General features: G+C 44.6%; 1 protein-coding gene across 1 annotated transcript in view; it reads left to right on the top strand.

Moving 5' to 3' along the window:
- Positions 1-19,618, top strand: part of BCAR3 (BCAR3, NSP family adaptor protein) — a 280,076-nt gene that overhangs the window by 59,578 nt on the left and 200,880 nt on the right. The window lies entirely within an intron of this gene.

The following is a 19,618-nucleotide window of genomic DNA, read 5'->3' as shown; positions in this document are numbered from 1 at the left end:
AAAGAAGAGTATTATTTCATGTGTGAAAATGACATGAAATTCAAACTTCAGTGTCCACAGAGTTTTACTGGAACATAGCCATGGTTGTTTCTTTTGTATTGTCTTATTTTCTGCCTCTCCAAGAAAGTTTGCTGACTCCTGGCATAGGCCTAGTGGACTAGGGGCAGGTGCTTTAGTCAGCTGGACCTTGGAGAACTGGGCAATCTCCTCCACTCCATAGCTCTATACATGCTGGCTACCCTTTTCCTACTGGCCCTCCCCTGGGGTTCCAGAGTCCCTTTTGGTCAAGCCAACTCCACTTGACCCAGGGCATTGAGGTCTAGATTTCTGAACAATGAGCCAAATCATTGCAGAATCATAAGGGGAATCAAGACAAGGCTGTTTTGAGATTAAAATGAAATAAAATGTGTGAAAGTACTTGTAAATGCAAGGGATGTTATTTAGCAAATAATGGTTAAATGGTATCAGTGAGGTTTGGATGCATTTTATTCTTCGTAAATTTAGTAATGTATTTTATGGTCACTTTTAACAAAATGTATTATTAACCAGAATACCCTAATTTCTGTCCAGATCAAAAAAGATTTTAAACCAAATGAAACCATCCACAATGCATGTCAAACCCACCCCCAAAATGGAGTTTTGAGCTTCTAGCCCTTTCTGCAAAGAAAATCCTGCTCCTCCATCTTGTTTTGTTTTGTTTTTTTTTCCTTTCCTCTTTGCTTCCTGTTTACCATCTCCATTTTCTTTTCCATTCTCTGTGCTTGTGCTTTGGGCCACTTGATTGCTTTGGGTGGCCAGAGTAGAGAGCAGATGAATGTCATTTTGTTTGAAGAAGCCAAGGAAATGTGAGAGAAGAGTTTTAAGAGAATCATCAGCCCAGTGCAGACATATCAAGTGATGGTAAGAGTTGGAGTGGAAAGAACATTATGAGTCAATTCCTCAGTCCCTACTTTGGGATAACCAGGACTTGGTAGGAAAAGCAAAAGGAAGAGGTAGATGGCATAAGAATCAAAGATCATTTGTACAAAGGAGAGATGAGCAAATATTGGGCGAGCTAGGACAATGCTGATCGCCTCTGAGTCCCCACAGGATGTGGGAAAATGAGCAGCCTTCCATGAAAAAGGTGGCAAAGGAAGGCCACAGAGGAGTCCTCTAAGGGAACAGAAGAGAACAGGCTGAGGTTTGGGTGTTATCTAGCTTAAGCAGACCCTGAGGGTGGGAGGGAATTCCAGGAGCAGTGGGAGATGAGGTCAGTGGGAAGGAGGTTGGAAACAATGTGGGGTTGAGAATGAAAAGACGTGTCCTGAGGGGTTTACCTTTTGGGTAGAGGCCAAAGGCAACAGGAACCGGAGTCACCTAGGATTAGCTGGTCCCAAATTGTAAATGAAGCACTGGGGTCAGGTTGTTCCCATCCTGGGACTGGGGGAGGAGGAAGGAGGTGGGCATGAGAGGCCCTGCTGGGCTGGAGGTGGGTATTGCAGCTGCCACATGCCATTCCCTTGCTGTAAAATCTTTTAGCAGAATGTCTGCTATCCAGGAGTACGTGCATTGGTAAGTTTGTTCTCATTTCCTGAACAACTTACGCACTAAGCAATTACTTAAAAGCGCTGAAGGAAAAGGCTCCAGTTTCTAATGACATTCTGTCAACATGACTAATGCTACCCTGGAACACCCTTCCCCTGGGTATCTGCATGGCTCACTTTCTTCTTCAAACAAGTTTCCCTCAAAGAGGGGCCTTCTCTGATCCCAGTACCCAAATAGCCCTACTCATCACTCACTATCCTCTTGCCATGCTTTATTTTTCTTCATTTTACTTATGTCCACCGACTCATCCTATATTTGTTTATTAGTTGGTACCTGTCATTCTCACTAGAATGTAAGCCGCATGAGGTTAGGAGTTTCCTTTTGTTCTCTACCCTATTCTCCACTGCTGAAAATAGTGCCTGGCGTAGAGCACAGCTCAATAAACAGCTGTGAGCAAAGGAATTGATGAATGACTTGGCCAGGGCCAAGTCACTGGACCTCAGGAATGGCATCTTTCAATTAGAAGTTGTTGCTACTCTAATGATTTTGTTAACCATTAGGTGGCCTCTCTTCACCATGCTTCCTATACAAAAGTGAATTGCCTAAAACTCAGCACCTGCATTTCTCCCTCAAAGTTTTAGACAATAAACTCTGTTAGAAACTCAGCTGTTTGCCTTCACCACTCCTCCTCCCACCTTGCCTCCTCCCATCCTCCTTAACTGCTTTTTCTGATGTTGGCCAAGATATCAGAACCTGAGATCAGTATCAGAAAATTGAGCTCCTACCGTGACCCCATACCAAAGCCTGAGGCTTTCAATAACAAAGACAGACACCCTCCTTTCTCCAAGAGCCTATATGTTGTGAGGGAATTGATAATTAAACATGGTGATTGTATAATGGTTTAATGAGAACCACAACAGGGGAGGTGCTACCTTCAGAAAGGCTTCCCTCAAGAAACGATACCTGAGTATTAAACTGCACAATGAGTAGGATTCAGCTGAGCAAAGAAGGGTTGGAGAAAAGTGGACAGCAGGGAAAATCCCTGATCCTAGAGAAGTGGGTCGTGTTGGAGGAGCCAGAACTGGCAGGTGGCTGGGAACCCAGTAGGAGGTGTGAGTAGTGGCTAAAACCAGGGCTGCAACAAGCGTTAGAACCAGATTATCCTAAGGCAAAAATAACTCAATTTCACTGCTGCTGCTGGTTTGGTTGGCCAAAAAAAAAAAAAAAAAAAAGATTCCATGATTTTAGTAATCAGATTGCTGGTAATAATATTGGTATTATTATTCTGACACTATTCACTATATATATTATAGGATAGAGCAAATAAATAATTAGGCTAATGTTGATAGAAACCAAGATTCTTCACTATAAAAGAGATGCAAATATAAAATTTTAATAATTAGTAAAAATTCTATAATTTTAAATTTGAATAAAATATATTAGTGTTAACTAATGATACATTTTCTTATCTTAAAACTGTTTTCTATCTCTGATTAAGAAACAAGACTAGTCAAATGCAGTCCATGCCCCTAGTACCAGTTTGTAGTCTCTAAATTATGTTTCCCACCAAATGGAACCAGGATTTCTTTCAGAAATGGATAGTCCAGAGGAGGAATTGCACATGAGACTGAAACATGATATACCAGATAGTGAGGGAATCACTATCAGAGATCCCTGGGGTCGTGTCAACAGGACTCAGAAGTCAACTTGTCAAGGCTCTCACTGGCCACAAATGGGACAATGTAAATATGAATAAGAATAACTAAAAAGGACTGAAATCCACATGAAGTCTGTTGGAAATTCACAAGTTTATAATGATGTTCAAAAAAGATAAATAAACACCATTGTTCACGTTTGGATGATACAGGGTAACAAACTCATTACTGTGAAAACAGGAAAGTAAAGAAAAGGAATCTACATTTGCCATATAAATTGAACCTCAGGGTAACCAAATGGTAGAGGAGGGAATGTTTCTTTCCATAGGATTATTCCAGCCAATAATTTAGAAATATTGGGCCCGGTGTGGTAGCTCATGCCTGTAATCCTAGCACTCTGAGAGGCCAAGGCAGGAGGATTGTTTGAGCCCAGGAGTTTGCCACCAGCCTGGGCAATATAGCGAGACCCCCATCTCTATTAAAAAAAAAAAAAATTAAATTAGCCAGGCACAGTGGTGCATGCCTGTGGAGGAGGAGGAGGAAGGAGGAAGAGGAGAAGGAAAGAAGAGGGAAAGAAGAAGAGGAAGAGGTGGAGGAGGAGGAGGAGGTGGAGGACAAGGAGGAGAAAGAGGAGGAGGAGGAAGAGGAGGAGGAAAAAGAAGAGGAGGAAGAAGAAAGCAGAAGAAATATTTGCAAGCTCTTAAAGAAATAATTATTCTAGGTAAAAATAATTGTATTAGTTTCCTATGGCTGCCGTAACAATGTACCACAAACTGGGTGGCTTAAAACAACAGAAATTTATTGTCTCGCAGCTCTGGAGGCTGAAATCAGAAATCAAAATACTGACAGGGCTGTGCTCCTCTGAAGCCTCTAGGAAAGAATTCTTCCTTTTGTTTGCCAGCAAGCAATCCTCAGCATTCCTCTGCCTGTAGAAGCATCACTCCCTCCTCTGCCTCCATGGTCACATGGCTATCTTCTCCCTGTGTCTATCTGTGTTCAAATTGTCCTCTTATAAGGACTGAATCAAGGCCCACCCTAATCCAGTATGACCTGATTTTAACCTGATTCCATCTGTAAGAACTCTATTTCCAAATGAGGTCACGATCACAGGCACAGCATTGGTGGGTAGTTAAAAGTTCAACGTATCTTTTTGGGGAACACAGTTCAACCCGTAATAATCATCACGGGCAGCCTAGATCACAAATAGGAAGACATAAGACTTTATATATCTTCTGACAGAGTGTACCACCCATTGGCAAAGAATTGGACATAAATCAGAGTAAGTCTAGATCTACCTACCAATTTACAGGAAGTAGAGAGTACAGAAAGGCATGTTAAAAAATACCACAGGCAGTAGAATCAGCAAGATCCAGAATGTGGGAAACTCTACAGAACTAATGACCTGATTTCTTCAAGAAATAAATTGCAAGGAAATTCCAGGAGAGAGCTCTGTAAATTATAATAAAATGGACATAATAGACATAACAACCAAATACAATATATAGATTTTGTTTGAAAATTTGCTTACTAGATATTTAATAAAATAATGGCTTATTGACAATTTAAAAAACAATTATATTGTGGTAATGTTTAGAAAGGGAAGAATCTTTAACTTACAGTAATACATTTCCTCAGATAAAATGGCATGTTTGGGGGTAGGAAGACAGTAGGGGGTGGGTTGGGTATGAAACAAAGTTAGCCAAGTTAATTAATGACACTTGGTAGTGGGGACATGGGGGTTCATTATATTATTTTCTCTGCTTCATATGCAGACATTTTCTAGCCTATAAAGTTAAAAAGAGTTAACATGCAGTATGTTTAGTTAATGCTTCTCAGCTTGGGAAGTATCAGAACCTGCCTGATACTGCTGGAGATACCTCCCTCCCTCAGCCTCACTGAGATCTTTTATTCTAGATACTTTCCTAGGAAATTGAGTTTCTCGTTTCAAGCTTATTCACTGCAGCTTGATTGCTGATGGAGATCTTTTGTTTGTTGGAAGCTCCTGGCTAGCTGACAAGAATATTTTTCATTAGGCAAGAAAGGAATTTTTCAAAACTGCTTTTATTATAAAAATCCTATGTACATACAGAGTCAAAAAGAAAATTCAAAAAGTGCAGAAAAATTAAGTGGTTCTATTTCCTAGAGTCTTCACTGCTTCAAGTTTCTTGTGAATTGCTCCAGACATTTTTTCTAAGCATATACAAAAATAAGCATGATTTGGACCTTACTGTAAGCCTAAGTATGTTTGCAACTTTACTTTTTTCCACCCAGCAATGTATCTTAGAGACATTTTCATAGCCGCAAATATACATCCTCCTCTGTTTTATTCCATTATGTGGAAAATTGTATTTATTTCAAATTGGTCCCTGAATGGCAGGCACTTTTTTTTCCAGTGATTTCCTCTTAGAGATAATGCCGCCATGTACCTTCTTGAAAACATATAGAAAATGAATTTTTTAAAAAATATGCATCTCTTAAGAAAGCCCTTCCTTTATCCTTCCAGTTCAGGACAGGAAGCGCCCTATGATAAGAAGCAAGCACACAACAAAACTCCTGGACCTGTCCACATCACCCTGTGATTCACCAGACACGCAAGCACTGGGCAGGTAGAGGCTGGAGTGGTCAGGAGCATGCCTGGCTCCTGCTGCCTCTCTGTGGAGAGCACCTCTGTGCCTCTCCAAGAGCACCCGTGGCCAAAAGCACACAGCTGCCCCCAGGCTGAGGGTGCTTGATACACCCCTGAATCCCCTCTTGTATGATGCCCAAGCCCAGGAGAGAGAAAAGCATCAGCACCATGAGATTCACCTGCCTCTGGTCGTTAGATAAGTTCACAGGCACTGGCGTTGAAAGATTCTAGGACTGAGGGATGTTAAACTCAATTAAATTTACCTGGACGCAGCAATTGCTCAGCTGGTGATGTGTCCAAGTTAAGAAGCTAAAATGCTAATATGTAGCACCAGTGCCTCTGATGGCTTAGCGGCTTCTCTGAAAGTGGGTAACCAGAGTAAGCTTTTATTTTAGCTTACTTTTTAGCTTACTCTATTTTGTTTAAAAATGTGGTTTGTGTTTAATCCTCTGGAAGTCCTCTGTGTCAGCATGGCTTTTCTTTCCTGCTGTGTGAGACTTTATACAAGACATCTCTTGCCAGATTTTGGAATTCCCTGGCAAGGAAGAGAGGCAATTTGAGTAACCTGGCCACAGACAAATACATTTCACTTCAACAAAGCTTTTCAGATGTCATTGAAGATGTGTGAGAAACCAGATAGAAAGCTACAGAAAATGCTCTTTGAAAAAGTATTCCCTCATTGACTGCTTAATGAAGCTCTTGCCATCCAATCTTCTGAATGGGATAGATAACTTTGGGCCGTTGCTTTGCCAAGGAGAGGTTTGTTAGACCATAGGGACAGGGCTTGGGTGATGGTCAACTGTCTCAGTACAGGCTATGTGGGGCCTCCTTTACAGCTTGGACAATAAGTATCAGGGCTAGGGTCAAAATGTACATAATTTGGTTTGCTTGTCTTTCTTTCTTTTCTTTTCTTTTTTTTTTGAAACGGAGTCTCGCTCTGTTGACCAGGCTGGAGTGCAGTGGTGCAATCTCGGCTCACTGCAACCTCCGCCTCCTGGGTTCAAGTGATTCACCTGCCTCAGACTCCTGAGTGGCTGGGACTCAGATGCATGCCACCACACTACTTTTTGTATTTTCTAGCCCAGCTAATTTTTGTATTTTTAGTAGAGGCAGGGTTTCACCATGTTGGCCAGGATGATCTCAATCTCCTGACCTCCTCATCCACCCGCCTCGGCCTCCTAAAGTGGTGGAATTACAGGCATGAACCACTGTGCCCGGCCGCTTGTCCTTTTTTAAATAATGCTCATGTGCCTGTTTGAAAAGTCTATGCAGGCTTACATAGTCTCTCCCTGAAGAGTGTATTTTGGAGTTACTCCTGATTGCTGTTAGCTTCCTTTGTGAAACGTGGCCGATTGATAGTTATTGGAAGAAAAGCATATGGTTACTTTAAAGGGACCAACAAAGTTTTTGATCATCTGACAACTTTGATGTTTCAGTAACAGCATTTGGCTTACAAATAAGGCTACTCAGAAATCACCGTTTTAGCGGGACTTGAGGAGGGGATTCAAGTGGGCAATAGAGAAGGAGTTGAGTGGAAGTCCTATGAGGCCAACACAAGAGATGTAGGATGAGCTGGCTAGAAGGAGAAGGCTGTTCTGTTTTATATATATATAATAAGCATTAATATCAAGAAAACAAAAGAAAAAAGAGCTAATGGAGGTGCGGTGGCTGGGGTGGGGGAATGGACTAACCTAAGAGGTACTGGTCAGGCTGGGACAGAGCTTTGGACACAGGTCACTGCTGATTCCCAGCACCATGTGGAAATCCAGTCCTAGACTTTATAGGCACTGGGCACTGGCTGATTGTGCAACTGGAGCCTGGTCCACGACTTTCATGAGCAGGGGCCAGTCACCAGGTTTCATGGGGTTATGGAAATAAATCCTGACCAGAAATCAAGTGGATTAGGTCCCAGGAGACAGACAGTGATTCTTAGGAAATCATCCAGGGAAGCTTTCTGTCTGCCCCCATCCCCTTCCCACTTGCACAAGGGTGTCCCATTTCCTGTCCAGTCTCCCTAAACAGCATTTATGTTCTGAACTAGTTCAGCTCCATAGAGAAGCTTTTGTTAAGCATTCATTAGCTTGTAAGATATTTTTTTCATCTGTGAAATTCCCTCAAGTCTTTTGATATTGTCAAGTGCCACAATGATTAGTTTGAACAACTGTGACTTTCAGCTGCCTGAAGACTTGTTATGCCATCCCTGTGGATTGTAGATTCGAACTCAGGCATCTTTTAGTCAACAGGAGGAAACATGAGAAAGGGATGTAGGGTCGTCTCTCCCTGCCTTTGGGGTCTGTAAGCTACAACCTGTTTTTCCTACTAACCTATCAATCTTCTAGTCAATCTTGATTCTAGTTCCTGTAAACAGATCAATTTCCTAGAGAGATAGAATACCAGGGTGTCTGGTTTAGGAGTCAGAAAATCTGGGTTCAGTATTGTCCCTACCACCAATGACTATCCATGGCCCTTCAGCAAATCTTTCAGTATTTCCCCATAAGTAAAAAAGAAGAAGTTGATGGCCATGTATGGTGGCTCACACCTGTAGTCCCAGCACTTTGGGAGGCTGAGGTGGGCGGATCAAGAGGTCAAGAGATCAAGACCATCCTGGTCAACATGGTGAAACCCCATCTCTACTGAAAACACAAAAACTAGCTGGGCATGGTGGCGCATGCCTGTAGTCCCAGCTACTCGGGAGGCTGAGGGTAGGAGAATTGCTTGAACCTGGCAGGCGAAGGTGGCAGTGAGCCAAGATAGCGCTGCTGCACTCCAGCATGAGCGACAGAGTGAGACTCCATCTCAAAAAAAAAAAAAAAGTTGGATCAAGATGCACAAAGATTTCAGTAGCCCAAAAGGAAGAGCTGAAACTAACAAGATTATATTTAAAACAGTTAGTTGCAGAGATAGATGCTGGGAAAGAGCTAACATTGCTATTCTTGTAGAAAGGCTCTGTTGCCCAGAGCTGAATGTGAACCAAGAGTGAGCTATGGCTGCTGGTATAGCTCACCATCACTGGCAGCATTGCTAGAAGCTAGGAGGTTAGAGGCCTGCTTTACTGTGCCCTGGTCTGGCCATGGCATGTCCTGCCCCCAGTCTCACATTTGCCTCCAATCCTCGCTCCAACTTGTAGTCAGTGATTTTTCTTAAAATCCAAATTTGATTGTGTCACTCCCCTGCTTAAAAGCCTTCAGTGGCTCTCCATTGCCCTCAGCATAGAATCTCATACAATGTCCCTTGTGATTTGGCCCCTGCTGACATCTCCAGACTATCTCTTGTACTCCACTGATCCATGACCCTCACCTCTGATGAGGCTAGAACAAATCATATTTCACTTGTTCCCTTTGAAATGCCTAGCCTTCCATTGACATTATGAGAGGCGTAATAACTCACCTTCATGCCAAGGGCTGCCAGGAGGAAGTGGGATATTATTTGCTCTGGCTGCAGCAGAGGGCGCAAATAGTATCTCTGGTGGGAGGGAGATGGATATGGTGCAATCTTAGAAGCAGCTTTGGAAAATGCTATGATGTGCTATATTTGGGTACATTTGGTAGAGGAAGGGTGTACTGTGGAGAAGGGATGGCTTCCTGGTGACCCAAGGAGTGACCTGGCCCTAAAAGACCTCAGCACCATCTCAGGAATGTGGTTGGAAGGATTATTGTGTTGAGTGAGGTGTTCATATAGATAAAATATTAAAGATCCTGCAAAATATGGATGCTAAGATCTGCAGGTCCCTGACAGCTCTAAAACACCACACAATTTAGAAAACTAAACAGACATTCTAACTTATGACTTATTTTCCTTAGCAGCTTCTGGGTATTTACCTATTCCAAATCTGCCCTTGATGCCTGGTTCACTTCATTGTTCCACTGGGAAAGGAAAAAGGGACATAGAAACGTTATATAACTTGTTGTAGTTTTTGCAGGTAGCAATAAGAGGTAGAATCTTAATAGGAAACAGAACTCTCAGTTCCTAGGCACTAAAGCAGATGCTTTTCCAGGTCCCTGATGACTTCACGTGCCAAGTTGCCCTATGTCGTGTCTCTTACCATTTTGCCTGAATTCTATGTATAAAGTTCAAGAACACAACTCTGACAGGGTGACTGTGGGTATGGGTTCTGGAATTAGATTGCCTGTGTGACCTCAGAAAAAGTCACTTAATTTTGCTGTTTCTCCTATTTCAGCTTATCTTAGTTTCCTCATCTTTCCATTTCTCCATCTATAAAATGGATATGATAATGGAATTAACCTTGTAGGGTTGTTATAGGGATAAAATGAGAACACAGTACATGGGTATAGTAAATGCTTAATAAACATTAGCTGGTATTATTAGTACTGGACAAGGACTGGATTGGAAATAAAGATAATTGATTTATCATTCCCTTGTGAAAAGTATAGTACAGTGGTCTTCAGACTATTTTCTGTGTAGCCTCAGAAGTTCCTCAGAGCTTCCACTGAGAGCCTGGACTGGGTTTAATGGGTGAGAGATGACACCACTGACATAGATGAAATAAACGGAGTGGGAGTATGCACCAAAATGGTGCTCCTGTGCTGCTGTCTGTGGTCCTGAAATATAATTTGTTAGTAGGACCTAGTTAATTCTCTAGAAAACTGGTAGGTACTCTATTGCCCCATGCCTTTGCTCCCTTCTCAATAACTCGTTGCCTATGAGTAGTTCTCCCACCAACTACTATTTGGATAAATTGTTGATAACCTATTGAAGCATTCGTTTCCTTATATTTTAATATAGGTATTTTCTACACACTCCCTCTGTGTGTTCATGGGGATGCTCCCAGGTTATGTGCCATCCTATATATATAAACTCCTCCCTCAATGCCTGCCTGAGGGACATAGTCAGAAAGGGGCAACATACTGGCAACAAAATATGTTTGCCTCTGAGCTCCCTCCTAATAGAGTCACTGGAACCCCAAGCCCACTGAAGGCATAGCCCAGTTTCTACCTGCAGAGTCCCAGGGGGCCCACACAGATTTTTAGCAATCATTCAAGTTTTTCTGAGGCCAGGATCGGGATCAGAGCAGAGGCATTCTCTGCACTGTCTCCTGGTGGCCTACGTGAGCTGTCATTGCCTCTGCCATTACTGATGCTATACCTCCTTTCTGGTAGTCCTTATGGTGGGGACAGGGCAGGGCACTCCCCCAGCAGGGTCACAGCTTTTCCGTTAGATGCCTCAAAGTATTCTCTTGCTGTTTCAACTTTAAATCTTCTCGACCAAGGACTTGGGATTGATTTCCAGTGGAGTCTGGGCCAAGTGACAGTTGAGCCACCTTCTGTCCCTGACTATCTTGCTGAAAAGCCTTTCCCCTTTCTGTCTCATAAGCCCAGACAGTGCAATCCATCACTGTCCCAGGATAAAGTCCAGCCTCCACTGGGCCTTCCCCAGGGAAGACAGAGGGGATGCGCTGCTTTTGTCCTCTTTCTTGATGTCAGGGTTTTTATCTCACATCCTGCAGCTCAGCTTCATTCCCAACACCCTCATCAAATAACTCTCCTGGTGGCCCACAAGTGGGTCTCCTAAGGGCATCCTGTCAGCTGGACTCCCTCTGGGATCCCCAATCCAAGATATGAAAGTTCTGCACCAGAGGAGTTCTCCACATTGATAGAGTGTTATTATGAGGAAAGAGTTGGAAAAAATTTTCCTTTCCATAGATTCACAGAGCAGAAAAACACTCTTGGTGTTGATTTGGCCCATCTTTCTGGCTCCAAGCGGGGTTAAACTCAAACAATGAATCTTTAAACTTAGAAAGAGAGGAAAACACCTCCTAGAGATTGCAATGCAAAAATACTCCCTTATAAGTTGTAGGGATTTTTTTTTCTTCTAGTGGCCACACAAGTTCTCTGGTGGTGCAATTTGAGTCCTTTGCCTGTTGTTCTGTCCTCAAGGGGAATCAGAGAGAAGATCATAGTCTCTTTAAGTATTTCCATCACATTGCATTTCTCTCTGGCTGAGTTCTTCTCCACCCCCCTCCTTCACACACACACACACACACACACACACACACACACACATTCCTACCCACACATTTAGTCCTAAACTGTAATCACCTGTGTCCGACTTGGCTCTTGGAAGTGAAGAGGGAGCCCTGTGTTTGCAATACCATGAGCATATTTTCCCCAAGAGCTGCTTATGCAGCAATACAGAAATTCCCACTGCTCTGCCTTTTAATTAGTTCAGGGAGTTGCAGCCTAACGGTGTGGGTGTGCTTGCCAGCTGTGCTTTTCGGGAAGTTGTATGTCTGCTGCTCCTTCTCTCTCCTCCCCAGGGTTGGGAAATTATAGACCCTGCCCTCTTTACCCTGTAGAACCCCAGATGCTCTAGGGCCTTTTCCAGCCAGTGCTCAAAGGCCCTTGGGAACAAAGGCGGCGACACTCAGATCTCAGGTCTTGAAACCTGCTGTCCTTGAGCAGGGTGGCAGAGATGACCTTTGAACTAAAGGGATTATTTTCATCTGTGACTATTCAGTCCCCTCAGGTTACCTACCGCGGAATCAGTGCTTGCTGGGGACCAGAAGAGGGATTTTATGGCTTGAGGGGTACCTGCATCTCTCCCAGGCAGCGCCTTGTTTGTTCTACAGGCTGCCAGATACCTTATCTCCATGAAATGAGAGGCCTCCAGCATCCTCTCCTGCCCCACTTCCTGCAGTATCTCTACTTCCCCACATGGGCCCTGGGCTGGCTGCATGGCTGAAATTAAATCTCTCATTGCTGCTGTCTTTTTAATTAAACTTTTTTTCCCTTCATATTTTGTTTGTGCATTCTCCCTCTGGGTGGTCACATCACACTCCCGGCTCCAGTTTTAAGTTCTCCTGGTTACCAAGATTCAGCACATCCCCCTCCTTCAAAGGGTGGGTGATAGTGTTTTTCCTGGCATCCTCCCACAGACACTTTTCCAGCTCAGCTGCGCGGCTAGTGCCTGTCTGATTTGCCCAAATGGGTGGTGTAGGTTTCTACCACACAATTTGAACTCAAACCCATCACTTATCTCAACCTTGGGCATGGATTCTACTGTTCGTTGCTTCCTATTTATATACCTGCTTTTTGTTGGGCTGTTGTACACACACACACACACACACACACACACTCACTCAGTCTTTTGAGCAGAGCTTCTGCCAGCCTTCCTCCTTGGCACTTGGCTTCTCCGGCACAACGTCTCTCTGCAAATGGGGTGATTCGTTGCTGCTCTGGCCATTGACTCTAATCCGACAGACCTGCACATAGCCACTTGCTTGCCACGTAGTCCCAGCACATCACATTGATTTTCACCAAGTGTACCTCGGCAAAGCCTGAAGATAGGTACCAGCCTTGTTATGTTCATCTTTTTCAAGGCCTAGACTAAGGCAGAGCACAAACCAAGAGGCTCAGAACTCCTTGATAAATGATGTTTTCCACGACTAAAAATATATGCTTTTGTAACCCCTATCTAGTTTCAGAAGATCTGCCTAATTGAAATGTTGTCTTGGATGCTATATTTATTTTTCAAAATAGCAAAGTAAATGAAACTGTTATTTTCATTTAACCCATTTCCTGTTTGCCCCGAGAATACTCTTGCTTCTAATCATAATGTAACATCACATATATTTCTGTTACATTAGGATTAGAGACAAGTTCTGCTTAGAAATAACTCCAAGAATAGTTTTTATATTTTATTTTCATACTGAAAATCAGATTTCCTTCAGCCTCAAAGAGCGTGTTTATGTAAAATTGCTGGCAGTGAGTTGCACTTTTATTTTCTAAACAGGAAATAGGTTAATTTTCAAAAGGCGTAATACATTTGTATGATTTGAAACACAAAAAGTATAAACTTTTTTGGGGGGTGGGGTCAAGGTCTTACTCTCACACAGGCTGGAGTGCAGTGGTGTGATCATGACTCACTGCAGCCTCAACTTCCCAGGCTCAAGTGATCCTCGCACCTCAGTCTCCCAAGTAACTGAGACTACAGGCACATGACACCATACCTGGCTAATCTTTGTATTTTTTGTAGAGATGGAATTTCAACATGTTGGCCAGACTGGTCTGGAACTCCTGTGCTCAAGTGATTGCCTACCTTGGCCTCCCAAAGTGCTGGGATTACAAGCATGAGCCATTCTACCCAGCCAAAAAGTATAAATACTCTTAGACAGCAAAAATGCTTTCTCCCAGTCTTGTTCCCTTCTGCCTAGTTCCCACCCTGCCTAGGTAACTACTGTTCTTGGCTTCTTGTGTTTAAGATGGATCTTGATTCAAAAATCAGTCAACTACTTCAAAAACAATGATATACTGGCTACTTAAATAGAAAAGGAGGCTTCTTTTTTTTTTTTTTTTCGCTCTGTCACACATTTGCCGCTTAGGATTGAATTAACTGCCCTGTTCCCCACCCTGAGAGCTATATAAATTCTATCCTAAACTTTTTCTGTTTCTGACAGTCTACAACGTAGCCTTTGTTGCACTATGAATTTTTATCTCAGCCATCTTTGTCTAGTTTCTTTGTTTCAATGTCTTGAAGCTTAAAGCAGATTCCATTACTTGGAAGCTTAGTGAATTGGCCCCAGTTAATCAGATAAGCACTAAATAAATTCCCTGGAAACCTCCAACAGATAGACTTTAAAAGATCCAGCACAATCGGTTTATCCTGACAAGATTACAGCTGTGATACAGTGAAGATGGAGGAGACTCTGGTTATCTGAATAACTTGAAGTGGACTCTAAGGAAGAGGAAGGCATCAGGAGTGTGGACAGGCAGCCATGTTCAGGCTCAGGCTGGATGTGTGCTGTGGCCAGTACTGGCTCTGGATAGTGGTCAGCAAACCAGGCAACAAGAGCCCAGCATTCCTGCAGTCAGAAAGAAAATTCACCTGGGAAGAGGGACCTTTAGAGAGCTCTGGCTGCCCACTTCCTGGGCACTCTTGCCTCTCAAGCTGGAGGAAGGACCCCGGTAGCTCGGTCATGGTCAGCACCGTCTCCAAGACTGCCCCAAACACATGCACACTTAGTGTCACCTAATGCATTTGTCCCAAGTCATCACTTCTCTACAAAGAGCTTTTAATGCACTGGCTCAGGTGGCTCTGGATGAGTCAGGAGGGGTCACCAATGTGATTTCCTCTGAGGAAACTCTCTCCACAGGTTCGTTCTGTAAACTGACTATCCCACACATCTCTGTGACCTGGCACCACATTTAAAGATGTTGGTCAAACTCATGGAAGCAGAGTAGCATGGTGGTTGCCAGCGATTGGCAAAAGGGGAAAGGGGAGATGATGGTCAAAGGGTGCAAAGTTTCCATTACACAAGACAAGTTCTGGAGATCTACTATACAGCATAGTGCCTGTAGCTTTGAATGTTATATTGTATACTTAAAATTTGCAGGCTGGGAGCAGTGGCTCATGCCTATAATCCCAGCACTTAGGGAGGCCAAGGTGGGTGGATCACAAGGTCAGGAGTTCGAGACCAGCCCAGCCAATATGGTGAAACCCTGTCTCTACTAAAAATACAAAAATTAGCTGGGCATGGTGGCGGGTGCCTACAGTCCCAGCTACTCAGGAGGCTGAGGCAGGAGAATCGCTTGAACCTGGGAGGCAGAGGTTGCAGTGAGCCAAGATCACGCAACGGCACTCCAGCCTGTGTGACAGCAAGACTCTGTCAAAAAAAAAAAAAAAAAATTGCTAAAAAGGTAGACCTTATGTTAAGTGTTCTTACAATACACACAAAAATAATGATAATAATAATAAAGGGAGTGGGAGGAAACTTTGAGAGGTGATGGATGGCCATAGTGGATGGTATCAATGGTTTCACAGGTGATATCTACAGATTCATCAGGTTGTATACATTAACTATGTCCAGCTTTCTACCTGTCAATCATATCTCAGTAGAGTGATTTAAAGAAAAGAGATGCTGACTGGTGATCCTAGAGATGGCCCCAGGTCCCACAAGATTCAGAATAACCAAGACCAGGGAAATGTGCTGTAGTCTCAGTCGGTAGTATTAATATTAACATTTGATTGTGAGGCTGTGAAAACTGACCATTCTTATACGCTGAGTGTGGTTTCTATGGTAACACCACATTAAATATTTATTAAGAAAATGTTACTCCCAAGCCACACCTAGTAGTAGTGGTTATTGTACACAGCACTGGAGACACACAAAGGGAAACCAAGTATTTTCTTTGGGTAAACCCCTTGGTCTTTAATTAGGAGTTGAGAGGAAAATACAGGGTCCTGGCTATGAGCTGTGCCCACCTTTAGCCGCCTCCCCTAGGAGTAGCCCCCAGGATGTCCACTGAAGCTCATCCTGACCTTGGGAATATCCTCTGACCTCTGAGCAGTGGAGCTCAATCCTTGGGGCTGCCTGGCATAAGAGCGAGTTCCCACTTGAGCAGGAGATGCAAACACACATATGTGCTACAGTCGGGCAGACACCTTCCCCCAGGACTGTGGATGTGGCCTGGGGTAGACTGGACAAGAGGATACCTCTGGACCCAGACTGCCACTTAGGAGGCAGAAGTGCTCAATCAAGGGCATAGACAGAGACCAAAGGAGAGCTGGAGACTAAAATTGAAGAGAGGAAGCATTCTGACCAGGTCCCCCACACTGAAGAGCCCAGGTAGGTGTGGAAGCCCAGGTGAAAGGCAAGGACTCTGGGCACCCTGGGCACTGAGGAGAGGAGCAGGAGGGGCAGGCTCGGTATCATGGGGAGCCAGGTCTCCTGGTAGTGATCTGGGGATGGGCCAGAGCAGAGGCATGCAGGTGTAAGACTGTGGCAGCAATTCAGGAAGAGAGTGGTGATAGCCGCAGCAGAGATGGGACCGTGAGAGACAGGAGATGGAGGCCACAGATATCACAAGGGTAGACTCTATAGGGCTTGGTGCCTAGGCTGAAGTGGGAGAGGGGAGGGAGGTCTCAGATCATGCCCATGTTCCTGGCTTGGCTGATGCGATGAATGGCGGTGTCAGTCAGAGATTGGGACGTGGAGGAAGGGTTGAGTCTGTGGAGAAAGAGGATCAAGGAGGCCTAAGAATGGCTTAATGGGAGGGGCCTATGGGACATCCATATTCCTGAAACATCCTCATAGGAAGGAATGAGAAAAGATGGGCCCCCTGGAAGTGTGAGAGGATGGAGAAGCACAGACACACAGACCCAGGCAGCAGGGTGGGGTGTTTTGGTGGAGGAGGGCAGGGGCTGTGATGAGTCAAATCTGCTGTGGCAAGTAGGAGACAGGGTCCTGTCTGGAGATGACAGCAGCCTTCAGTTCTGCCTTAAGACTTCCAGTGGTGGGCAAAGAAACAAATGTGGGCTTTCAACAGCACTTTCCGGATCTACATGTGATCAGGTGGATGGGTGTGTGAGGTCCAAGGTACTCCATCCTTGACGAGCAGTCATGGAGGGTGACAGAGCTGGATCCCATTAGTGGTGTGCTGGAGTCAGCTCCTGCCAGCTCAGCTCACAGACTGATTGTGCACATCTCTTCCCATCTCTGCATTCAGTGACATCGTATTCATAGCTTGAAATCGGCCATGATGGGAGCATTTACACCATGGAGGTTGGCAAATGCTGCAAGTCAGCACTTTATTTTCCAGAAAGCCAATGTTAAATATTCACTGGCACACCACTGGGGTGGAAGGGGGAGCAAAGTTGCATGTGGGCAAGTGAAAATGGATGAGTCTGGAGACAGAGGTGGGCAGGAGCCAGAAAAATGAGCTAAGAAGACTGGAGAACAATTGAGAAGCAGTATGATTACAGTGCATTGCTTGAGAGTGAGGAATTTAAAGCCTGGAGGCTTGAGTTCACATTCTGGCTCTGTCACTAATTGTATGACCTTGGCCAGGTTACTTAACCTCTCTTGGCCTCAGTTTTCTCCTTTATGAAATGGCAGAAATAATGCCTACTTCATGAGGTTATTATGAGATTTCAACACATTTTGCATGTAAGCACTTAGAACAGAACCTAGCATGCAGTAAGCATTCAACAATAAGTGTTAGCAGGCTGGGTGCAGTGCTCACGCCTGTAATCCCAACACTTTGGGAGGCCGAGGCAGGAGGATCATGTGAGGCAAGCAGTTCAAGACCAGCCTGGGCAACATGGTGAGACCCCAACTCTACACAACATTTAAAAATTAGCCATGTGTGGTGATGTGCACCTGTAATCCTAGCTAATCTGACGGCTGAGGTGGGAGGATTGCCTGAGCCTGGGAGTTTGAGGTTACAGTGAGCTGTTTTCATGCTACCACACTTGTAACAGAGCAAGACCCTGTCTCAAAAAACAAAACAGAAAAACAGTGTTGGCTATGTAGATCATGACATGATTGTATTTGTCTTTTGGAATGAACCCCACAGTGTAGAGAATACATTGAAAGAGGCAAGAGAGAAGGCAGGAAGAGCAGGCAAGGAGCAATCATTAGACAAGACATGGGGGAGCCTAAGCTAAGGCAGAGAGAAGAGAGGAGATTTGAAGGAGCTTGAGGTGGAATGGAGGGCACTGGGAGATTTATTGACTATGATTCAGGAGGGAGAGAGGGAGAGTGGGTAAGGTGACTAGAAGAGGCTTTGGGAAAGAGGCTGGGATCAGGCTGGAGTTTGAAGGGCTATCTTTGCAGAGAAGAGGGAGGAGGAAGCAATATGGGAGGAGAACAAGTGTTTTTCAGAGAGTATTGGGGTTGGGGATGGAGTACCTGGTAGGGCGTGACAATGATTGTGTTCAGGGGTGAAGGGTGTCATTTCAGCAGAGGAGCATGAGTCCATAGCACAGTCAGGTCCCTCTGTGGCCTGGCCTGCCTTTGCCTGGCTCTGGGTCTTAGCCAGGTGTGGCCATCAGCACACGTCCTCCTGCTGCCCTTGCTAACTTTTCTGCATCCACTGCTGCTGCCACTGGGTGTACACGAGCTCTCAGCAGGATGGTTCCGAGTTCTGACCCAATTCTGTGGTCAGCACGATGGGGAGCCTTGCTTGACAGTTTTGTCTGCCGTGTATGTGGATGGTACACAGAGCAGAGCTGGGGTCAGTGACCCTTCAGAGGTCTGTTGGTGTGAGTTGATGTGCGTGGAGGCTTTCGTTTCTTAGCAAAGGAGGTGGAAAGATCTCTTGCTTGTTAACTGTGCATCATGAAAGTGAGAGAAGGACAATGGACGAGTGAGATGTGTCTGTCTTCAGCCTGGTCCCTGGTGCTGCTGTTTTAGGCCCCTATGGAGAGAGAGCTTGGAGGAAAAAGTTTAAAGAGCTATTTTCATGAGGGACTTTGTGATACTTAGAGCACATATTCTACTTCTGTGGGACCCTGGTGACAAGATGTGGCACAGAGCCAGGGAGAAAACCACGATCCCAACTCTTGCAGGAAGTCAGCACTGTGGGCCTGCATGCTGGTGCTCTTATCATAAACCCTGACAGCCCAGACAGCAGTATGGTACCCTCAAGTGGCTTCTTGGATGAGGGTATCAATGAGAGAAAACTGGAAGGGGACAGGAATAGCAGGGAGGATGCTACTGATGTAATCAATGGACTGGCTCATGGGCATGTAGGCAAGTGGGATAAGAACATCATCTTTGTGTTATTGAATTTCTTTGGAATTAAACAGGATCCACAGGAAGGTGGCGTGGGGATGTTCAGATTACCCATGAAAGTGAAACATTAGAAGACCACATTCGTGCTGGCTTGGCTGACTTGAGCTTGGGGGTTTGCCGTGGCTGCCCCAGCTGGGTTGGCTGAGGGCACACAGTAACTGCAGGGCTGGGTGCTCTCAAGGTAGTTCATCTGTCTCCAAGCCTGTCTGGGTCACCACTTTCACTTGCTCTTATGGTGAAAACAGAAAATACCTCAGCCAAAGACCAGCCTGTGATTTCAGC

This window comes from Theropithecus gelada, chromosome 1, assembly GCF_003255815.1.
Source record: "Theropithecus gelada isolate Dixy chromosome 1, Tgel_1.0, whole genome shotgun sequence".
NCBI lineage: Eukaryota > Metazoa > Chordata > Mammalia > Primates > Cercopithecidae > Theropithecus > Theropithecus gelada.
This window is presented reverse-complemented; position numbering and strand designations above follow the sequence as displayed.